This window comes from Canis lupus, chromosome X (assembly GCF_011100685.1).
Source record: "Canis lupus familiaris isolate Mischka breed German Shepherd chromosome X, alternate assembly UU_Cfam_GSD_1.0, whole genome shotgun sequence".
In the NCBI taxonomy this organism is placed as follows: domain Eukaryota; kingdom Metazoa; phylum Chordata; class Mammalia; order Carnivora; family Canidae; genus Canis; species Canis lupus.
The window spans coordinates 121,870,977-121,887,081 of NC_049260.1; the positions used below are offsets into that span (position 1 = coordinate 121,870,977).

Genomic DNA, 16,105 nt, shown 5'->3' on the forward strand with positions numbered 1-16,105 from the left:
TTCCAATGTGACCTGTTACTTCTTGGGGTTTTTTTGTCTTGTTTTGTTTTGTTTATTGCACTGGCTAGACTCTTCAGTACAACCTCAAATAGATGGTGAGAGCTGACATCCTTGTCTTGTTCTCGATCTTAAAGGAAAGCATTCAGTCTTTCACCTTTATGTGTGATGCTGGCTATAGGTTTTGCATGAATGCTTTTATCAAGTTGTAACCAGCTGTTTTTAATTTTAAAAGCAATACAGTGGAATACTCCTGCCAGTGTGGTGGATTAGTATTCTGAAATACTTTCTTGCTCCACAAACCAAAATCTGGATAAATTACAGTGAATTTCCATATAAATGTATAACTAACCTTGCAAGAAAATAAAGCCAATCACCAGGAGTTAAAACCAGTTAAAACCCTTTTCCAGCAAGGGAAGATAGAAGGCAGAAAGAGGCCTGGGGTCATTTTCCAATTCCAGAAACATTATATCCTTTGGTTTTAACAGCTGACAGCCTCTCTGGCTGATCCACCTCAGCCTCCCTCAGAAGCTCTCTTCTTCTACCTGCTTTTAAACATTAGTGTTTATCAAGGCTCTCCTAGGCGCTCTTCTTTTCTCCCTCCCTGGTTGACCTCATATATTACAATCTCAAGTATCACCTCTATGCTGATGACATGAAAATCTTTATCTACCATATTCTTTCCTGAACTATCTTTCCTATCCAACTTCCTGAAGAATATGATCTTGACTCTGATGTACTACATATCCTTTAAATTCATATCAAAACTGTTTTCACCTTTCCTGCCTTCTGTCTGTTCCTGTTTCCACCTTAGTTATTGACACCATAATTTTTAAGTGATCCATGACTCTTATTTCTCTCACCCTTTCGCATCTGATTATTTTTAGTTCGACCTTCCAAGTATCTCTTGAGCCGAGCTTTCTTTAGTCTATATTCCATAGTGCCACATGAGTCATAACAGACAAACTGATGCCACTTTCCATTGCACACATAATAAAGTTTAATCTCCTAAAGCCTTTATATAGTGTGGTAAGTTACATGGCCCTCAATACTTCACAAACCTAATCTCTCCATTCCATACTCTACTCTCTGGTCATCTTGAATGCCATGCCACTTGCTAAACTCTTTATATTCTATCCTGATTTTGTGCTTTTACACATATTACTCTCCCTACTCACCTCTCTCTTATTTCAACTGGATAATCAAATTCTATGCATTTTTCAGGAATCAGATCAAATATTCCCTTTAAGAAACAAACCTGGCACTGTTTCCGTAGTTAGATTCTGTTCCTAGATACCTCCAGCGGTTATCTTACATATTGCAATAGATTCCCTATTTATTTCTTTTCTTGCCTATAGGCTTTGTTACAGCACAGTCCCTAGCAGAAGAGTAATAAAAAACTAAACACTTTAATTAGTTAATCAATTAATTGATTAATGGAAGTTGGCTACTTGACTTTTTTTCTGTTCTTTTTTTAATTTAAATTTTAGGTAGTTAGCATACAGTGCGCAATATTGATTTCTGGAGTAGAATTCAGTGATTCATCCCTTACATACAACACATAGTGTTCATCATAATGGGTACCCTCCTTAATACTCGTCACCCATCTTTCCCATTCCCCACCCACCTCCTTCCATCAACCCTCAGTTTGTTCTCTATCTTTAGGAGTCTCTTATGACTTGTTTCCCTCTCTCCTTTTTTTTCTTTTTTTTAAAGATATATTTATTTATTCATGAGAGACACAGAGAGAGAGAGAGAGAGAGGCAGAGATACAGGCAGAGGGAGAAGCAGGCTCCATGCAGGGAGCCTGATGTAGGACTCGATTCCAGGACTCCAGAATCACGCCCTGGGCCGAAGGCAGGTGCTAAACCACTGAGCCACCCAGGGATCCCCTCTCCTTTTTTTCTTTTTCCCCCTCCCCATATTTTCATCTGTTTTCCATCCGTGTCATTAGAAATGCCAAGGTTTCATCTTTTTGATGGCTGAGTAATATTCCATTATATATACCACTTCTTCTTTATCCATTCATCAGTTGATGGATACTTGGGCTTTCTCCATAGTTTGGCTAATGTTAGTAATGCTGCTATAAACATTGGGGTGCATGTATCTCTAAATCTGTATTTTATTTGGGGGAGGCACTGAGACCAACAATCACCAGCTGCCCAGGTACAAAAATCATGCTTCTAAAATCTCTTGATGTCAATTCTGCAAGAAGAGATATGGAACTGTCCTACACATGCCACTCACAAGAGAAGTCCTTTATACTTCTTGACTGTTTCAAAGATAGAAGTACCATGTTGCAAATATCGTTTCCCATTCTGTAGGCTGCTTTTTAGTTTTGTTGATTGTTTCCTTCACTGTGAAGAAGTTTTTTTTTTTTTTAATGAAGTCCCAATAGTTCATTTTTGCTTTTGGTTCCCTTGCCTTAGGAGATATATCTAGCAAGAAGTTGCTGTGGCAAATATCAAAGAGCTTACTGCCTGAGTTCTCTTCTAGGATTTTAATAGTTTCTTATCTCACATTTATGTTTTTCATCCGTTTTGAATTTATTTTTGTGTCTGATGTAAGCAGGTGGTCCAGTTCCATTGTTTTGCATGCGGCTGTCCAGTTTTCACAACATCATTTGTTGAAGAGACTGTCTTTTTTCCATTGGATGTTCTTCCCTGACCATATAGTTGTGGATTCATTCCTGGGTTTTCTGTTCTATTCCACTGATGTATGTGTCTATTTTTGTGCCAGTACCATACTGTTTTATTCACTACAGCTTTGTAATATACCATGAAGTCTAGAATTTTAATGCCTCCAGCTTTGCTTTGCTTTTTCAAGGTTGCTTTGGCTATTCAGGGTCTTTTGTGGGTCCATACAAATTTTAGGATGGTTTGTTCTAGCTCTGTGAAAAATACTGGTGGTATTTTGATAGGGATTGCATTAAATGTGTAGGTTGCTTTGGGTAATAGAGACATTCTAATGATATTTGTTCTTCCAATCCATGAGCATGGAATCTTTTTCCATTTCTTTGTGTCATCTTCAATTTCTTTCATCAATGTTTTATAATTTTCAGAAAACAGGTCCTTTACCTCTACAGTTAAGTTTATTCCTAGGTATCATGGCTTTTGGTGTGATTGTAAATGGGATTGATTCCTTGATTTCTCTCTCTGTTGCTTCATTATTGGTATATGGAAATGCAACAGATTTCTTTATGTTGATTTTGTGTCCTGCGATTTTACTGATAAAGGGTTAGCATCCAAAATATATAAAGAACTTATCAAAGTCAACATTCAAAAAACACATAACCCAGTTAAAAAAATGGGTTGAGGACATAAATAGACATTCTTCCAAGGAAGACATACAAATGGCCAACAGACATATGAAAAGATGCTCAACATCATTCATCATCAGGGAAACACAAATCAAAACTACAATGAGATATCACCTCACAACTGTCAAAATGGCTAAAATTAACAACACAAGAAACAACAGATGTTGGCAAGGATGTGGTGAAAGGGGAACCCTCTTACACTGTTGGTGGGAATGCAACCTGCTGCAGCCACTCTGGGAAATAGTATGGAAGTTCTTCAAAAAATTAAAAATAGAACTACCATGTGATCCAGTAATCGCTCTATTAGATATTTACCCAAAGCACCCAAAAGTGCTAATTCAGGGAGATACATGCATGCACCCCAATGTTTATAGCAGCATTATCAGAAGTAGCCAAATTATACAAACAGCCAAATGTCCTTCAACTGATGAATGGATAAGGATATGTTATATATGATGAAATAATAATGGAATATTACTCAGCCATAAAAAAGAATGAAATCTTGCCATCTGCAATGACATAGATGGATCTAGAGAATACTATGCTAAGCAAAATAAGTCAGTCAGAGGAAAACAAATATAATATGATTTCACTCATATGTGAAACTTAAGAAACAAAAAAAAATGATCATGGGGGGGATAAAGAGAGAGACAAACCAAGAAACACACTCTTAACTATAGAGACACACTGATGGTTACCAGAGGGGAGGTAAGTAGGAGGATGGGTTACATAGGTGATGGAGATTAAGGAATGTACTTGTGATGAGCACGGATGATGCATGTAAGTGTCGAATCACTAAATTGTACACCTGAAATAAATATTACACTGTATGTTAACTAACTGGAATAAGTTATTCCAGTTAAATAAAAACTAACTAACTAACTAACTAACTAAATAAATAAATAAATAATTTTTTTTAAAAAGAAGTCCTGTGGTGAGGCAAGAATAAGATAGTATTCATTCAACAATATTTTGCTAAGCACTAGTGCTTCTTTAGGGCCTGGAAAAGTAGAGATGAATGAGATACAGACTTTGCCCTCAAAAAGATGTGTAGTCCTGTAGGAAATAAGATGAAAAATGGGGCCCTGGCAAGGACAAATCTAGACTCAGTAAGAGAAGAACATAGTGCTTAACAAGTACTAATAATTCTTAAATGGAGCAAAGGAGAATAGAACACTGTTGGACTGAGGTTTTTTTCAACCTTCAATCCACTCTTCTTCTAAAAATATTTATTGATGACACATATTTGGAAAGAAGGATGCCTGCTAAAAGCAATCACTACCAGGAAGCCAAAAGCCATTTGGAATAGAATGTATTAACTACTCGGATTCATTACCAAAGAGTCAAGGGTTGAAATAGGGAAGGCTGGAGACAAAGAGAAGAGGAAGAAAGACAAGAAAGAGAATGAAAGAGATATTCAGTAAGAAGTCAGCAGAATCTGTTATTTTGTATCATTTGGTCCCCAAAACATAAAGCCCAATTCTTGGTCTGATTTTTGTACTTTCCTGGTAGTTGTTATGGCCAGATCCAACTTAGAGAACAACTAGGAGGCTAGATTCACTTTGATTTTCTGGGGAAAGCATAGTTGGAAAGAAGTTGTTTTTTCACTTTAGTCTAAATGCTTGCTCCAACTTAAATAGTGCTTAATCTGCACTTCCTCAAAACTCTTGCAATGGCCCCAACTCTGATCCTCTGTCTGGTTCTATTTACATTCAAATTATATTTTGAAACAAAACTTACTTTTCACGAAAATTTATATTTCTTTCTAGCTCTATTTATTCAACCTCTTAACCTTGTTAATTCAATTTTGGTAAACTCGAAGTTGTATTTTTTTTTATCTTTCTTGTGAAGAATTAATTCACTGAAAACCAAGACTCATTTTGACATTGGTAGGATGGCTGAATTTCTGCCTAATGTAAAGTTTAAAAGCACTGTATTTGAAAAAAAAACACTGAATTTGCTTCTTTTTTTCTATAAAGCATGACTAAAATCATAGTAGATATATGTAAAACATAAATAAACTAAAAGTCACATTGACAATTTCACAATATCTGAAGCATGAGAGTAACTCTCTGTACTCAAGGGTGGGATCGCCAGCAAGTTTTCTAACTACAATTCAGACTGCTGGCATTAGAAGGCCTGATTTAAAAGGGAGGATAGAAATAGCAGAGGCCAGAGAGTTTCTATTTTGAATCAACATCCAACTTATTGTTGTTGTTGGTTACTTGTAAGCTCTGACTTTCTGGTTTCTGGATCTTACCTACCAACCAGCTTGAACTTGTAGCATCTGCTTGCTTCTGCTTATCATTCTTAACTCCTCAAAACTTGATTTGTGGCTTAGCTAGAACTGGGTTTCTGCCATAGTTTTTTGCATAGTTAGGTTCCCAATAACTAGGACCTTCCAGGTACCCCTGTTGTATGCTGACCATATTTTGATATGACATTCCTTCTAGGTACAGGCAGGAAGTAAAATAACTGACTGCCAGAACATGCCTTGTAGTGAATTCCCTTGTGGGCTAAGGCAGACTCCTTCATGAGCAATTCCCCTTTACCATGTTTTTCCCTAACTAGTTTGCCTAACTGTTACTGCCATCTCCATTTCTGTGGCTGTCCAAATATCTTTCTTCTCCAATAGAATTAAACTTTAAGTCTTATGACTCCCATCTAAATTATTTACTCCTTGTCTTTTATTATTTCCTGAATCTTCTGAAAGAGAGAGATTCACTCCATATGGCTGAGGTGACCTACAGACTCTGCATCAGTGTAGTGATTAAAAGCCTGGATTTGAATCCCAGCTCTACCTTTCATTTGCTGAGGTAAATTAGGACAAGTTAGTTAATCTACCAAATCTCCAGTTTCTCATATGTAAAACAAGGATAATAATTATATATACTGTGTGTGTGTGTGTGTGTGTGTGTGTGTTTGTATACAGCCCCTGGAAAATAATGAACGCTTAATAATTATTAGGTATCATCAATAATATTAGCCCATCATTATTTCTAGTCTTCATATACCATATGGAATGAGTTGACCAAGTTCTTCTACACCAGACTAGGAGTCAGACTATGAGGAATGAGCCTGCACAAATTACAATACCATAGAATTAGAGGAGCTTAACTGACACTAGTTATGTTAAGTTAGGAGTAGGGGATGGCATAGGTAGAGTTTCCGTGAAAGGGCCATAGAGGTTGGTAACTCTGAAACCAAATAAGTAGAAGTAAAGCCTCCCAGAGGTTGAAAAATGGCCTTCCAAGGAACCAGATTATTATGAAGATTTTTTTCTCAGCAGAGAGCCCCAAAGCCTTAGTGTATCATAGAGTAGACGGTTAGGATGAAAGCCTCCAAGGAAACACATATCCATTATGAGGTCAAATACTTGAGAAATTATCTATATTGACTTTGAGTGTCCCTAAGGCTCCAACTAGTTCCATAAATGGCAGGTTTATAGGACAGATATCATTTTATGGCACAAGTACTCTTGGTGGCTATGGGTAAGATTGTTTAGAGGCCTTCACCTCTGGATCTGCCACACTAACAAAATTTGGAGTTTTCTTTCCAAAGATATTCTGAATCCTGCATTCTCTTGGTTCTTAGAAGTCTTGGACATTGTAATTCTTTAGAACAGAGTTCAACTCTATATGCATTATCTCCTCTTCCAAATGACTCACTTCCATACTAAGGCTACATAAAGAACATACTACTTATCTGAAGGCTCAAGCTTCTTTATATGTTATTCATGCCATTCAATGGCCACAGGGTCAAATGTTTGTGAAGTGAGATGAATGACAGAATAGAATAACCAAAACATTTCTACTACCAAATTCAGCAGATCATTGTGGCAGCTACAGAGGTGTACCATTCAAGTCTCCCTTCAAGTAAGAACTTGCAGTTCACCTGAAAAGACTGCAGTTATCTGACAGCCTCCAGCTATTAGCACATTCATGATCCATCTCACTTTTTGAAAGGAGACCACACAGTTCCTAGGTAGTCCCTAGCCAATGACTAACAAGGCCTTGGCCATTTCTGCCCAACAAAGAATTCCTGTAATGGGAAATCTTTGCTCCAGAGCTCTCTGTTAGATTGGCTGAAACTGTCAGATGTGCACTGAAATCTAAGGGGCCTCCAGCCCAGTCATGCTTCATGCCTCTTTTATTTTTCACAGATGTTGAGCCTCTTGCACTCCTATATCTCCAATCCAGCATCTGCTCCCTAGAAGACTCAATCATCTACTTGTAATATAAGAAATTTCATGGGGAACTGATGTATTTATTCAGTCTGCTCCTTCTCCCACCCCCTTACACAATCTCAAACGTCATTAGCCAGGGTATTGCACTAAGAAAAATAATGAAAAACTGAAAAAAATTCTTCCATATTGATTACTATACTCAGCCAATTTACTGTAAGAAATGGGCAAGTGCTTCCTCTCATCCCTGAATTATTCAAACATTTTTGATAGGCCAGATGGTTCACAAAGTAAAACCTCCAGGGAATCTATAATCAGGTCTGGGTGCACAAAGGCAATAAATGGAACACAGCATTCTTCCTGAGACAAGACTCTTTGCATACAGCACTATGCTGTTTTTGCTGTGTAATTTCCCAGCCTTTCCAGCAAAATCCCGAGAGACTTAATGAACCAGCTTATCACTGTCAGGACAATATCTTAGTCTTTTCTATTACATTAGGTGAACATGACTAGCCAGCTACAAGCTCTACTGCAATATCTCTAGAACAACCAGTTAGATGTGAAATCAGGAACATAAAAATGTGAAAATGTTCAATTGACTCATAAAAGTGGGATCTCTGGATCAAATCACCTTGTCTGATAGATTGCTAAGGACTTCCCAAGTGGTATCCTCAATTACAAATGAAACCCTCCAGCTTTGCGCAGTGGCATTATTGTAGCCAATGAGGTTTATCCGAAGTGCGATTATTGCTAATTGAAAACAAATGAAACCCTCCTACACATATGAAGAGCCCAGAAATTATTTGTTCTCCCTGTTTTTTTCTTCATATTGCCCACCCTCCACAATCTTATTCAAAAAAGGCTACCAGTTGAGAAAAAAGAGGAATTTCTAAGTCTAAATGACCCTGAATGCTCAAGACATCTACAGTCAACATAAAGTGACCATGACAAGATAAGGTATTGAAACATTAACCTGTGCATTTTCTTTTTCTGTGCTTCATTAAAATTTCCCCAAGACCCTATCCCTCCCAGTCAAGATGCTAGACATGAGTCACCTATGGCTTTAGGGAAAGTTGTCAGAGTGTAACCAGAGAAAAAAAGGTGTCTAAATCTTGGCTGTTGAGTTTTTCAAAAGCCAGAGGTTCAGGTGTAAGACAGAGAAGCTTTGGAAGCATTTGTAACCTACTTTTTCTCTCCTGCCCCAGATTCCACAGACTGGGGAGAAAAGAAGAGACAGAGTACAGGGAAAGGGGTAGAGTCAGAGGGCGGGAGTAGAAGTAGAGGAGAGTCAGAGACTTTACTGAAGAAAACTCCATCAGTGGCCAACACCAGAAAGCCATATGCCAAGGAGCCCATTGCTCAACTGATTAATTGTCAAGCAGAGTAATACCTGGATATAACTATTCAGCAGTCCTGGACCCTCATAAACTCCTGAACAACTGAGCAAGGTGGCATGAGAAAACCGTCTTGAGAAAAACCCATGGAATCAAGAGTGTTGAAATACCCATTGCTATAAGGTTCCCTCTTAATCTGAAGTTGTCATTGTTGTGGAGGCAAGTACCATCAGTTGATCCATTGGAATTATGTCAGAGTTAGGAACCATCAAACTTAGTCATGTTTCTTCCTTTCCTGGCAATGAATCTTCGTAGAACAAGATGAAGATATCTCAGAGAGAATTATATAGCTATTTGCAGATAATTTCAAAATCCTTATCTCTTGCCCCCACCTTTTAATTTTTTAAGACTCCATTTATTAGGAGGGTCCTATTATAGGAAGTGTATAACCCTTTCAAACTGGATCATTTGAGGAGAGTTTAATAAAATTTAATATTTACTGAGGTGTGATCATGGTTTAAAGACACCAACCAGTTTTCCTGGAAATGTTAACTGCCAGAGCCCTTACTGTCCTTGAGCCTGAAGGGGCAAGAGGACATAGCAGTTACCAGAGCCCAGAGGTAGATGGTAGCTATATGGAGAAGGCTTCGAGACATGATCTGTGCTCTTCAATTGAGGAGTACAACAAACCTCTGGCAAGCTGGCAGGGAGGAGGCTCTGTCCTTACTCTTCTCCAACCCCTCTTTTTGATCTTCTATTAGCACTTCCCATTGGCTGGACCCACCTGGAAGCCACAGGACAAGGGAATCCATTGAAGTAGCACATGCAAATCAAAGCAGGATGTAGAAATAGGAATCTTGGGTATGGAGGTGGGCAATAGAAAACATTCAGCACAGACAACTTGATAGGAATTGGAAATATATGTAAGAACTTCCTGGAAAGACTTTCTCCCTTTGATAATTTGATAAAAGCTATAAACTTTCACAATAACAAGAATCAATTGAGTATATTTGATTTTTACATGAGTATATACAGTACCTGTAGCCTTTCCATATTGTACCTAGGAGTTCCATGGATACAAGAACCCCCCACTCTGAAGAGTTGTTTTCAAGAACTCATGACATCCTATTGTAGTTCTCATTTATTTAGCTTTCCTCCCCTTCCTACTATATTTACAGCAACTTAGATACCCCAAAGCAAGCTGACACCTTTGGCCAACCGTAAGTGTATCACCTGAGCCCTTTCTTTACTCAGATATACTCAATGTGAGCTATATAGTACAGAGTCTGAGCAATAGCGTTCTGAAGAAGCAGACAGAAAATGTGGGGCTGGCCATGTGATACTCAGTTGCCTAGCAACACTGGCTGGGAGGCTCTCCTTGAGCCTCTCAGCAGAAAGAATTGGTTTTGTGTGTGTGTGTGTGTGTGTGTGTGTGAGAGAGAGAGAGAGAGAGAGAGAGAGAGAGAGAGGGAGGGAGAGAGAGAGAAAGGGAAAAAGAGAAAAGGACAGAAAAGAGTGAAATTTAAAGATTAATAGACAAAGATGAGAAAAGAGGAGAATTTAATAAACAAAGAAAAGAAATGAGAGAATGAGAATGAATTTAGAGGAAAGGTGAAATGGAGAGAGGTTCAAGAGATAGGCTATGAGATTAATTCAGTTGATTAAAAAAAGGGAGAGGAGAAAAGCTCAAAAGAGAGACATCCGAAAGAAGGAATGAAGGGGTAATGGAGTCAGCAGGAGGGACCCCTTTTCCCAGGTCCCTCTACTGATGGCTTCTGTGTTACTTTTACTTCACAATGAAAGTTACCCAGTTTCTGTTTCCAACTGTAATTCTTTTTCTCATAAACCAAATGCTCAGTTGCAGCAGCACCACCAGGAATTCTTTATTAAGCACTACTAGTTCCACAGCATTGCTCTTCCCACTAAAGATCTTCTTTTATAATAACCACAATGATGACTCAGCTCTTTACAGTTTACCAAGTACTTTCACAGCTGCCATCTCACAGGACCCTTACTGCAGCTCTGAGGTAGGCAATGCAGGGATTATTTTTTACTTCAATTCTACACTTGAAGAAACTGAGGGTCTAAGAGGAAGAGTGGTTGTTTGGAACTGGAGCTCTGACTCCAAGTTCCAGAGCTGGGGCTGGGGTACTGATCTGCTTGGACTCTTCAATCACATACTAAGTGTGGTGGACTCACTGGTGAGATGCTTGCTCTCCACTACCTACTAAAGTGAGAACTGAAGAGTTATTGCAATGTCTAAAGCCAAGAGGAGGCTTATTTCATCTTCTTTCCCCCTAATCTGCAAACATGTCCATCTGTACCTCCCAAAGCAGAGCTTAATTGGTTTGGGTATACAGCCAGCTTCTAACAACCTCTTGAGATATCTCTGGACACCCATACTCTCAGGAAAACCTTGCCTCTTTCATTTTCAGACTAACCACCAATAGTTGCAAAACCTCATAATATGGAGAAGAATATTTGAGAGATGAGAGCATTTTGTGACTAGGACCAAAGAGCCTGCAGGATCAGATAGAAAAGAGTTGATAACTGAGTGCCATGGAGAAGTTGAGCAATTCCTGTTCCTTCTCAAGCCTCTCTAATGCTTGAAGGCTGGAATAAAGCAGAAATGAGCTAAAGTCTTCTGTTTACCCCATGATTTTGTCCTACCAGTATCTTCCCTTTGATCCATCCTTTATTTGCTGACAGATTAAGTTTCCAAATATGCCATTTGCCTGCTCAACAAACTTCAATAATTTGTCCACTTATTATGGTATTAGTTTCATCACTCTGGCATTCAAGATCCACTTAATATTGTTCCAAACCTCCCTTTTCAAGTTAATATCTGCATATTTCCTACATATAACCTGAGTATTTGACAAACTAGACTACTTGCTGGTTCCCAAACATATTCCATACCTCCCATCAATGCCTCCTAGGCTTATATCTCCTTCCTCTTCTAATCAGGTGGTATTCCTCACCTTTGTTTTCACATAGCACTTAGCTTCATAATGGTGTCAACCTGGCTAAACTTAACTGCATTTCACAGAATTACCTTTCCCGTAGGTTACAATAGGCCACAAGAGATTCTTATGAGAGATTTAGATGGTGGAAGGAAGCAGCCACCATTTTGTAGCTTACATACACTGTCCCTTACCTGTTGACTCACCTTGTTGACATAAGACAGTACCCAAGCCTGCAAATCCTCCACCTTCTTCTAGACTCTATTTCAAATTTTCTGACCTCTGGACCAGGTATATGTTTAATTAATGACAAAGGGCCAAATATCCAACCTCTGCAGGGCAGAAGGCAAAGGCACATCATCAAAGGAAAAGGCAAAAATAACTAAGATGGGTTTTAGCCTATCCTGTGGGTTCTAACCCATGCTTGTGGGGCCCAGCTCATCCTTGCTCTCCCACACCTCACATTCATCTTCCCTTCCCCATTGCTTACCCTGGGTGTATGTAAATTTTGCCAGTTACTTCTCTTCTCTAGTCTCAGTTTTCTCACCAGTATAAAGGAAGAATTTTACCAAATCTACAAAATCGTAGGTTACTTCCTGTTTTAACATTCAGAATTGCAATATCCATGGCTTTTTTAAAAATATTTTATTTATTTATTCATGAGAGACGCACACAGAGAGAGAGAGAGAGGTAGAGACACAGGCAGAGGGAGAAGCAGGCTCCATGCAGGGAGCCCGATGTGGGACTCGATCCCGGGACTGCAGGATCACGCCCTGGGCTAAAGGCAGGCGCCAAACCACTGAGCAACCCAGGGATCCCCTATCCATGGCTTTTGATGGGAAACTTAACCTCTAGAACAAAGGCATTGAGCTTGGAGTAAGAGATCTGTATGGCTCTAACCTCAGCACTACCTCTGGGTAACTGAGAAACTTTCTCCCTGGGCCCTGCTCCCCCCTCCTATGTCCATACTCAGAAGTTAGACTTGCTGCTCTGTGCAGTTTGATACAGCTCTAATATTACAGGTTTCTCTCCGTCTCTGAGTGCTCATCCCTGTATCAGGTCAGGGCCATTTCCTGTTTATCTGCGTATTTGTGGGTTTTTCTATTTTCATGTGGGTAAAATCTGTGCTCAGCGAGTCCTTCAGTCCCTCAACCTTGAAAACCTTATGCCTTTTCTAGAAAAAGGCTAGTTTCCTTTCCACCCACACACTTGGGAAAGGTTAAGACCCTGTCCATTTCCCACAGTGGGGCGGATGTACTAGTTAGAGCTGGCCAGGTGCCATATGACACTCACAATTAAGCAGTACAAGGACATTCACTTCATACTCAGAATAGAGAAAAGTTTAACTGGCAAGACCTGATGACCCTAGTCATTTTCTTCTTCTAGTAAGAAAGAATTCAAGGCCAAAAGATAGCTATATTTCATATAGAAGAATGTTCCATGCTCAGGGCAGTAATTGGACAATCCCAAAAAAAGGCAGCAGGTTTGGAATAGCTGCTTTCACAACAGTATGCATCATAATAAAATGAAAACCTGTATACCTATCACCAAGCTTGAGAACTAGAACATAATCAATGCCTCTGAAGCCCACATGTGTTCTCACTGAGTTACTCCTCATTCCCTACCAGACCACTGTCTTGAATTTTGTTATCATTCTCTTGCTTTTCTTTTTAAGTTCACTTTATTAGTATGTTCTGTTAAACAATGTGTTATTTTTCATGTCCATTGGGGACTTAATATAAATATAATCATGCTTTTTGTATTATATTTTTCCTTCTTCCTTTGCTCTCCCAACTTTGAAATTGATCTATGTTGATGTGTATAGCTATAGTAATTAATTTTCACTGCTATCTAGTTATTCATTATATGAAAATTCCATAATTTATTCATCCTCCTATTGATAGACATGTGGGTTGTTTCCAGTTTTATGCTTTTGCAAATTATAGTGCTATGAACCTTCTCATGCTTATCTCCTGATGCCCACGTACAAGAGTATCTCTACCACAATAGTTCTCGATGGGGGGCAATTTAGTCCCCTTGGGGGACATTTGTCAATCTCTGGAGACATTTTTGGTTATGACTATGGAGGTACTACTGGCATTTAATGGGTAGAGGCCAGGAATACTGCTCTAAACATTCTATAGTGCACAGGACAGAATCCAGAACAAAGAATTATTGGCCCCAAATGTCAATAATGCTGAAGTTGAGCAACCCTGATCTAGAGTATATGCCTATGCACAAAATTTCCAGGTCATCAGGTCTTGCTAGTTAAACTTTACTAGGTGATGCCAATTATCTTGCAAAGTGGTTGTACCAATTTGCACTCCTGATGTCGGAGGATAAGAGCTCTATATGTTCCATGTTCCACTCATGAACTCTGTGTCATTACCTTCACTACTTATTGCCTGAACTTTTGCTCATACTTTCCAACCTAACTTTTCTCTTATTTTCATCTCTTTCCCCACATGCCCATTCTTCATATTAATGCCAAATTAAACTTTCTAAAACCCAACTCTGAGCATGCGAAATTCCTGTGAGGAAACTTTTGTGGACTTACTGCATACAAAATAAGCATATCATTCAGGAATTACACAGAAAGGCTCCATTAGTTCTGTATACCTAGCAATACCAATCTGTTTGGTAGCCCTAGCTTTGGCCTTTCTCTGCTCTCTGTGTCATCTTTATTGTTGAAGTCTTACTCTTTCTTATAGTCATTTGTTTCTTCATTCATGTGTCCATTCATTCAGTCAATTAATAATCACATACTTTGTTGAGTACCCATTATGTGCCAGGAACAATTCTAAATGCTGGAGGTATAGCAATAAACAGAACAGCCAATACAGCTCTCTGCCTGTTCCTTTCATGGTTTTCCCCACCCCAATCCCCTAAACTTAGAAGTAGCCCCCAAGATCGATTCCAGGAAGCATCCAGAGCTTGGAGCCTAATTTTTTCCAGTCTCCAACCAATCCTTGGGCTCCCATCCATCAGAATTTGCCCTTCAGTCAAGATTTTTCATATGGGCATTCAAAAGGGTTGTAGAGCTCCAGAGGAGCAGGAAGGGGAGAGCTGAGCTTCCTGGGTTAGCTTTAGCTGGCAAGGTGTATAATCAGTCTCTCTCTTTGGACTTTCCCTAGGTGCTCTAGGCCCCTCTTGTTTCCATTCTGTCCTTGATGGCCATTAGGAAGAGCTGAAGGAGACTATGGAAAGGGAGCAGTACAAGAGCCATGTACTCCACTCCTTGTGTTGTGGCTTGGATCTTGGGTCCAATGAAGCTGTGGCAGGGGGGAGGGCACAGTGGAGCCTTAGGGAACCTCCAGCCTGATCCAGGTCTACAATGAGAGAAGGCAGAAAAAGGCTTCCCCTTGCTGTATCTTCTTTCAACTTTTCCTTTGCCCACCCAATGTGAAAAGAAAAACTGCTGTCTTTAACTCCCTGGTTTGGGAAAAGGAATGAAAGAAAATCTGGAAAGCCAGCCCTGTCTAAAGGTTGCCAACTTCCACCTAATCTTTTCCTACTCTATGCTCTGGGTAATGACCAGTCATGACTGCATTTCTTTAAAATTATTTTCTTTTCCTGACTCTTTACCTTAAGAGACTACCTTGCTAGTCTCCTTACAGCTGACTCGGGCTAATAACTTTGTCTTTAAGTGAGGCTGGGCTTTTGGTCCCTTATTATGTGGCTGAGGAAAGTCAATGACATTGAAGCTACTTTAGACAAAGTAGCATTATCTGGTGTATCATAAACCATGGAGGAGTTGGTCTGCCGAGGCCCAAAACTGCACAGATCTTTATATCAATCTCCATCATGTATCCTACCTATTCAGATTTCCAAGAATTCAAATTTGTTTCTTGCTCTCTAAAGATTTATTGATAAACTCAAGGATTTATTTTGAGGTGGTCTTTTGCCAAGCTGTATCTAGATGACAGGTCTCTGGACAGCCTTAACAGCAATCTAGCTGACTCACATTTAATTTGAGGTACAAAATAAGAGGTTTTATTCTGACTAAGCTCTGTCTTGTGAGAAACAAAGTCTCTAAAACCTGGAAAAACTATTGTGTTACTTTTTCCAAGGCATAATTAGGACCACATTAGTTCATTTCTTCATTCAACCAACAAAAATTTATTTCAAGAACATCTACTGAGGGATCCCTGGGTGGCTCAGCGGTTTAGTGCCTGCCTTTGGCCCGGGGCGTGATTCTGGAGTCCTGGGATGGAGTCTCACGTTGGGCTCCCTGCATGGAACCTGCTTCTTCCTCTGCCTGTCTCTGCCCAACCCCACCCCCGCCCCGCCTCTCTGTGTCTCTCATGAA

General features: G+C 39.4%; 1 protein-coding gene, 1 non-coding gene and 1 pseudogene across 2 annotated transcripts in view; 2 read left to right on the plus strand and 1 right to left on the minus strand.

Moving 5' to 3' along the window:
* The window catches only part of LOC119868539 (melanoma-associated antigen 9-like), a 778,808-nt gene that overhangs the window by 684,474 nt on the left and 78,229 nt on the right, over positions 1–16,105 (plus strand). The gene's annotated exons all lie outside the window — the stretch shown is intronic.
* On the minus strand, positions 2,129–2,260 carry LOC119868662. Its single transcript, XR_005386639.1, has one exon. It is a non-coding gene; the product is annotated as a U11 spliceosomal RNA (small nuclear RNA).
* LOC119868697 lies at positions 8,193–8,361 on the plus strand (annotated as a pseudogene).